Source organism: Coregonus clupeaformis, unplaced genomic scaffold (assembly GCF_020615455.1).
Source record: "Coregonus clupeaformis isolate EN_2021a unplaced genomic scaffold, ASM2061545v1 scaf6428, whole genome shotgun sequence".
NCBI classification, from domain to species: domain Eukaryota; kingdom Metazoa; phylum Chordata; class Actinopteri; order Salmoniformes; family Salmonidae; genus Coregonus; species Coregonus clupeaformis.
Window position 1 is genome coordinate 1 of NW_025539882.1, and position 8,049 is coordinate 8,049.

The 8,049-nt window shown below is 40.6% G+C and overlaps 1 long non-coding RNA gene across 1 annotated transcript; it reads left to right on the forward strand.

The window, feature by feature from the left end:
* Nucleotides 1-3,719: 3,719 nt before the first annotated feature.
* LOC123491006 lies at nucleotides 3,720-4,094 on the forward strand. Its single transcript, XR_006661124.1, has 2 exons — nucleotides 3,720-3,894; nucleotides 3,983-4,094. It is a non-coding gene; the product is annotated as an uncharacterized LOC123491006 (long non-coding RNA).
* The last annotated feature ends 3,955 nt before the right edge of the window (nucleotides 4,095-8,049 follow it).

Below are 8,049 nucleotides of genomic sequence, written 5' to 3' on the forward strand. Positions count from 1 at the left end.
AACAATACAAACCAACAGTGCAGCAATACCTAGCTAGTAGCTAACAATACAAAACAATAATCGCAATAAAATGAAAATAAAAAAGGAACTAGAAATAAATATTAGAACGAGGCAATGTCAGAGTCCGGAATATAAATATATATGTATATGGCATGGTGTATAGACATTTGGACAGTATATGAATAGAAAAGGTGTGGACAGCAGTAGTTATATAGGATGAGCCTTGACTAGAATACAGTATATACATATGAAGTGGGTAAAACAGTATGTAAACATTATTAAAGTGAGTGTTCAATAACTATATTACATAGGGCAGGGTTAGTACCGGGGTGGTAGCTGGCAAGAAATCAGTGACAAGTTAAAGTTCAGGGCAGGGTACTGGGCAGATGGCTGCTAGTATGGGCGTGACTATTTAATAGTGTGATGGCTGGAGATAAAAGCTTTGATGCGCCTGTATTGTCTCCGCCTTAGATGATAGTGGGTGAGCAGGCCATGGCTCGGGGTGGCTGAGGTCCTTGATGATCTTCTTGGTCTCCTGAGACACCGGTGCTGTGAGATGACCTGGAGGGCAGGCAGTGTGCCCTCTGTGATGCGTTGGGCTGACCGCACCACCCTCTGGAGCCCTGCGATTGCGGACGGTGCAGTTGCTGCCAGGCGGTGATACAGCCCCGACAGGATGCTCTCAATGATGCAGCTGTGAAGTTTGCTTGAGGGTCTTAGGGGCCAACCAAATTCTTCAGCCTCCTGTTGACGCCTTCTTCTACCACGGTCTGTATGAAGGGACCATTTCAGGTTGTCAGTGATGTGCACGTTGAGTAACATGACGTTTTGACCCTCTCCACTGCGGCCCGTCGATGTGTGGATGGGCGTGCTCCTCTGCTGTCTCCGAAGTCCACGATCAGGTCCTTTTGTTTTGTCGTTGAGGAAGAGGCTATTTTCCTTGATATGACCCTTAACTAGCCTCTCAAATCACTTCATGATAACAGAAGTGGGAGCGCTACGGGGCGATAGTCGTTTAGTTCCGTTACCTTCGCTTTCTTGTACAGGAACAATGGTGGACATCTTGAGCAAGTGGAGTACAGTCCACACTGGGATATGGAGAGATTGAATATGTCCGTAACACTCCAGCCAGCTGGTCTGTGCATGCTCTGAGGACGTGGTTAGAGATGCCGTCTGGGCCGCAGCCTTACAAGGGTTAACACGCTTGAATGTCTTACTCACGTCAGCCATGGAGAAACCAGGAGCTCACTGTCCTCGAGCGGTGGTGAGCCGGGCGTCGGCGGCACTGTGTTTTCCTCGGCGGGCGAAGAAGGTGTTTAGCTTGTCCGTGAGCAAGACGTCGGTGTCCGAGACTTGGCTTGTTTTCCCTTTATAATCCGTGATGGTCTGGAGTCCCTGCCACAAGTGCATCTACGTGTCTGAGCCGGGGGTAAAGGATCCAATTCAGGATAGTCTATCTCTGATTGAAATGCTGGTAGTGACCGCAATTCTAATATCCCAAAGTTATTTTGACTAGGTAATAATGCAAGAAACGTTCTGAGCAAATAATGTCAGATATAACACAAATATATACAGTACCAGTCAAAACTTTGGACACACCTACTCATTCAAGAACTTTGAAATAACACATATGGAATCTTGTAGTAACCAAAAAAGTGTTAAACAAATCAAAATATATATTTAGAGTGTGCAAAGCTGTCATCAAGGCAAAGGGTGGCTACTTTGAAGAATCTCAAATATTAAATATATTAAATATTTGTTTAACACTTTTTTGGGTTGCTACATGATTCCATATGTGTTATTTCATAGTTTTGATGTCTTCACTATTATTCTACAATGTAGAAAATAGTAAAAAAAATTAAGAAAAACCCTTGAATGAGTAGGTGTGTCCAAACTTTCGACTGTTACTGTATATATACTGCGAAGTTGGAACAGGGCGAGCATGTCTGTCGGCGCCATCTTGTATCACTGTGATAGAACTGTGCAGAGGAAAGAGCCCATTATAGAATGTTAGCATCTCTTTACTTTACTGATCAGTGTTGCATCTGGTCAGTTTTGGTGTGTTTTGTTAGCTTCTACTGTAAAGATATTGAGATGACCTTGGATTTGCCCTTTAGGGTTGAATATCCTTAGTGAGGTTACTCACGTTGAAACAATGGATTCTGCTGGTTGACTGGGGGGTACTGCTTCCCTCTGCTTCCCTCTGCTTCCCTCTGCTTCCTCTGCTTCCCTCTGCAGCTTTCTGTGGAATGATCTAGTAGACAGCAACATGTATCAGACCAGGAGATGTTGTGATGATCAGTTTTCACCATTGAGTTACGGTGGATTATTTTTTTACTACTAATGACTATTACTTTAATGATAAACAGGCTATGAAACAACTACATGTTTATGAAATTGTATTTTAGTTTTGTTCTTTTAGAAAGCAATTAGTGGTGCGCACCAATATCCATAATTCAATATTAGGTACACCTCTCTGCTTTACGATAATGGATTGCTCATATAGACGTGAGTCACGTGGCCTGCTATATAAAGCAGGCAGACAGGCATCGAGGCATTTAGTTACTGTTCGATTGAATGTTATATTGGGCAAACCAGTGACCTAAGCTTTGAGCGTGGTATGATAGTCATTGCCAGGTACGCCGGATCCAGTAATCGGAAACAGCCTCCTCCTGGGCTTTTTCTCGCACAACAGCGTGTAAGGTTTCCCCGAGAATGGTGCGACAAACAAAAACATCCAGGTAGCAGCAGTCCTGTGGGCGAAAACAGCTTGTTGATGAAAGAGGTCGAAGGAGAATTACAAGAATCATGCACGCTAACAGGCTAACAAGCTAACAGGCTAACAGGCTAACAGGCAGGCCACAAACAGAAAATAACGGCACAGCACAACAGTGTTGTGCAGAACGGCATCTCGGAAACTGCCCAACTTGTCGATCCTTGTCACAGATGGGCAATTGCAGCCAGACGACCACACCGGGTTCCACTCCTATCAGCTAAAAAACAAGAAGAAGCGGCTCCAGTGGGCACGCCATCACCAACACTGGACAATTGAGGAGTGCAAAAACATTGTCTGGTCTGACGAAATCCCAGATCCTGTTGCGTCATGCTGACGTCAGAGTCAGGATTTGGCGTAGGCAGCATGAGTCCATGGACCCATCCTGCCTGGTGTCAACGGTACAGGCTGGTGGCGGTGGTGTTCTGCCGTCAATCTGCAGCAACTGTGTGGACCAGCATCCCTGTGGAACGTTTTCTGACATGTAGAATCCATTCCTCGAAGAATTCAGGCTGTTCTGCACAAAGGGGGGTCCGACCCAGTACTAGGGGTGTACCTAATAAACTGTCCGCTGTTAACCTACACTTTTATGTAAAACAGCTTCTATGACTGGTTCCCCAGGCACAACACCCTCTAGCAGGCTCTCAACTTATTTAACAGTCTGTCGATTGTGCTAATCGACTGCTTCCCATTGTATTTACACTGGTTGGGTGGGTTATGCCCCCAAGAACAATCACACTTGGCCCAATGGGCAATCAGCAAGCAGCTGTCTGGACTTCACAATGGCATTGTGAAGTCCACACAGTCACAGTGTTATTCATTCAAAACTGATATGATATCGATATCAGTTGGAACAAATTACAGTTCAACTCATATCGATATACTGTAGATTTTCCATATCAAGTGCCCATTGTAAAACAATGGTAGTCTGATGGTTGACTGGGTTTTACTGCCTCCCTCTTCAGTGTTGTGTGGGAATGAGCTAGGAGACACAACATGTATCAGGTAGAGATGGTGTGATGATAAGTTTTCAACATTAGTTTGGGGGGATAATGTTTTACTAGTAAACAACTATTTATTTAACAATACACAAGCTTTGAAATGACTTCATGTGTTTATTAGTATGAAAAATGTATGCACTCACTAACTGTAAGTCGGCTCTCTGGATAAGAGCGTCTGCTAAATGACTAAAATGTAAAATGTATTGAGAATTGTCTTTTAAAACAAGATTTGTTATTTTAGTCATTGATATGAAAAGTGATTGGATTAATGCATTGAACTGAATCGATCTGCCAATGAAAAATAAAAGTTTGTACATATATTTTTGCTGGTCAAACTCTTCTCTTTTGTGTAATTAACATCTGGCCAGTCTCTATCACACTCCAGCCCAGAAGGTGGCAGTGATGAACAGAGAGAAGAAGAATGCATGCTTAGCTACCACGTCATATATGTACTAACAGCTGATGTAACCTGTCATAATATAGTCTCAACACTGTCATGACTCATATATTTACACCTGTTGTAACACATATTGCGTTATTTTATGGCTGTTATGACAACTACATAAGAGTGTCAAAACTCACATTTATTCAAATTAGTTATTTCCCTGCCAAGAAGTGTCCTTTCGTTTGGTTTATCTCTTAAAATCCTTGGTTTTGTTGTAATGAATTCTTTACAGTCTGTTTTTTTCACATGTTAAAATAAATTGTGGAAAATACACTTTTACACTGTCAAGAAGCATTATGGCCATCCTGTTACACTTTACTTGGACTAAGAAAATACACTTTATGATACTGTCAAGAAGCATTATGACCATCCTGTAACACTTTACTTGGACTAAGAAAATACACTTTATGATACTGTCATAAAGCATTATGACCATCCTGTGTCACTTTACTTGGACTAAGAAAATACACTTTATGATACTGTCAAGAAGCATTATGACCATCCTGTTACACTTTACTTGGACTAAGAAAATACACTTTATGATACTGTCAAGAAGCATTATGACCATCCTGTGTCACTTTACTTGGACTAAGAAAAATACACTTTATGATACTGTCAAGAAGCATTATGACCATCCTGTTACACTTTACTTGGACTAAGAAAATACACTTTATGATACTGTCAAGAAGCATTATGACCATCCTGTGTCACTTTACTTGGACTAAGAAAATACACTTTATGATACTGTCAAGAAGCATTATGACCATCCTGTTACACTTTACTTGGACTGAGAAAATACACTTTATGATACTGTCAAGAAGCATTATGACCATCCTGTGTCACTTTACTTGGACTAAGAAAATACACTTTATGATACTGTCAAGAAGCAATATGACCATCCTGTGTCACTTTACTTGGACTAAGAAAATACACTTTATGATACTGTCAAGAAGCATTATGACATCATGATCATATAAGTCAGATAGGCCTATCACCTACAGGCCCCTTATATCAGTCGTCAGTCACAAAGAGGGTGTCTTGTCCTGCTCCTGAAATCTGCTCCTGTATTCATCCCAGTCATCAGCAACCAGAGCATTGGAGTAGGCGCTATGTCTGACATCAAGTGTGCTCAATTACAATGATAATTTAACATGGTCAATAAAATAAAAAAATATGATAACAAACATTGTGTTGATACATAGGCTATGGTGTAATGGGATGTTTTTACGCTTGTGTAATAGGTTTGGTGGGTTTTGACACTTTGTGGGTGTCATCACCCAGCCAGAAAATAATGCAATGTATGTCTCAACAGGTCTAAAGATATGGGTCATGACATGTTAAGACCATGTTATAACAGGTTATGACAAGTTCTGTCAGCTGTTATTGACATATTATGACATGGTTATGACCGTGTCATAACGTGTTATATGATGCTGGGTGTCAGGAAGTAAAGTGTTAGCGATTATTCTAATTCTATAGCTAGAATATAGTAGTGGCACTTTGAACACAGTGTTGTTTGACATGACAACTAATTTAAATGCCAGGGAGCAGTTATTGTGACAGAGTAGGAACCAAAGTGTTGATAAGTGTTTTTCTCTTAGCTACTTCATGTAGCTAACAATCTTGCTTCACTTATTCCTCTTTGATTTAGAAGATACTGTTGCTCAAACAACATGCTGATTTAGGTCTACAGCATCACTGGTATTATCGGGCTGTATAGCTAATTTACATTTGCTTCGGACTCCGTACATTTATTAGCTAGCTAGCTAGCGATTAGCATTAGTGATTAGCATTAGCGATTAGCTGCTAACAAGATTTAGGCCCAACTGCTAAGACAAACACAAACAATAGTGTAATTATAGAACGCTAGTGGATTTATATTAAGAAGCAAAGAGAAAACAGCATCGGTGTCATCAATATTGTTGCAGTGCTGCGTTGACCATTGCAGACTGAAGTGTCTCGGGGTGAGGAACAACAGATGCGCTCCCTGAGTGACGGGGCGGTGTCTAGGTCTGTGTGGAAACGCGGCGGAGAGGAGAGAGATGTGACTAAGTAGCGAAGTTAACTATAAAAAAATGGAGCGTTACACACGGCGTATCCCATTTAACAAATCAAACATTCAAATACCGTTATAGAAGGTATATTAAAAACCCAAGCCGGTCTGTGCATCAATACGGTATATCGTAAAATATGGTATCCCTACTTCACAAAAAAGGATTAATGGCCTTAAAAAAGTAGAATCTTTTCCCACTGGAAGGGTGGTTCAAAGAGGAGAAAGGCCTGCTGAACTGGGTGTATTCATTATGCCTTGCAATGGAAACAGTTTACCGTTTGTAAAAAATAATTAAAAAAAGACAAATGAACGAAATGGGGAGGACCTACCTGAATTTGTCCAATAGCCAAACTCTCGTTTTTTTGTTGCAAACGCATTTGGAGTAAACGGTTCTGTGCAAAACGTTTTCCAACACACAAAATGTTTTACAGTAAATCGGCGTAATGAATCCACCCCTGGAGAGGTTTAAAAACATTTATACACTCCTCTGCAAACCTAAGGTTCATTATAGGTGTGTGGGTCAGTTGTCATTGACAATTACGGGCTCTATTGTTTTTTTATTTGTTACTTCAATTCAATTCATGTAGTTTACTCATCTCTGTTTCCATGATTGTAGAAGTAGTACCTTTAATTCATGTAGTTTACTCATCTCTGTTTCCATGACGTGTAGAAGTAGTACCTTTAATTCAGTGTAGTTTACTCATCTCTGTTTCCTGACGGTGTTGAAGTAGTACCTTTAATTCATGTCGTTTACTCATCTCTGTTTCCATGACGTGTAGAAGTAGTACCTTTAATTCATGTAGTTTACTCATCTCTGTTTCCATGACGGTGTGAAGTAGTACCTTTAATTCGTGTAGTTTAATCATCTCTGTTTCCATGACCCAGGTGTAGAAGTAGTGTTAATTCATGTAGTTTACTCATCTCTGTTTCCATGGACGGTGTAGAAGTAGTACCTTTAATTCATGTAGTTCATCTCTGTTTCCATGACGGTGTAAAGTGTACCTTTAATTCATGTGGTTTACTCATCTCTGTTTCCATGACGGTGTAGCAAGTAGTACCTTTAATTCATGTAGTTTACTCATCCTCTGTTTCCATGACGGTGTAGAAGTAGTACCTTTAATTCGTAGTTTACTCATCTCTGTTTCCATGACGGTGTAGGGAAGATAGTACTTTAATTCATGTAGTTTACTCATCTCTGTTTCCATGACGGTGTAGGTGTACCTAATTCATGTAGTTTACTCATCTCTGTTTCCATGACTTTTGTGAAGTAGTACCTTTAATTCTGTAGTTTACTCATCTCTGTTTCATGACAGTGTAGAAGTAGTACCTTTAATTCATGTAGTTTACTCATCTCTGTTTCCATGAGGTGTAGAAGTAGTCGCATGACCTTTAACCAACGTTAAAGGTATATCGCCCCACTTTCTTGGGCTGGAGTGTGGTAGAGACATGTGGTTCTGTCCTGGTGAGATCACAGGGTCAGAGAACTCCTGACTGTGGTGCCTACCAAAACACTTCAGGCACTCCAGCCACATAAGAGCCATTCATATGTCAGATCTAATATGGAAGAACTGAATACAACCATAAGAACCATTCATACTGTCAAGATCTAATATGGAAGAACTGAATGCAACCACAAGAACCATTCATACTGTCAGATCTAATATGGAAGAACTGAATACAACCATAAGAACCATTCATTTCTGTCAGATCCTAATATGGAAGAACTGAATAAACCATAAGAACCATTCATACTGTGGTCAGATCTAATATGGAAGAA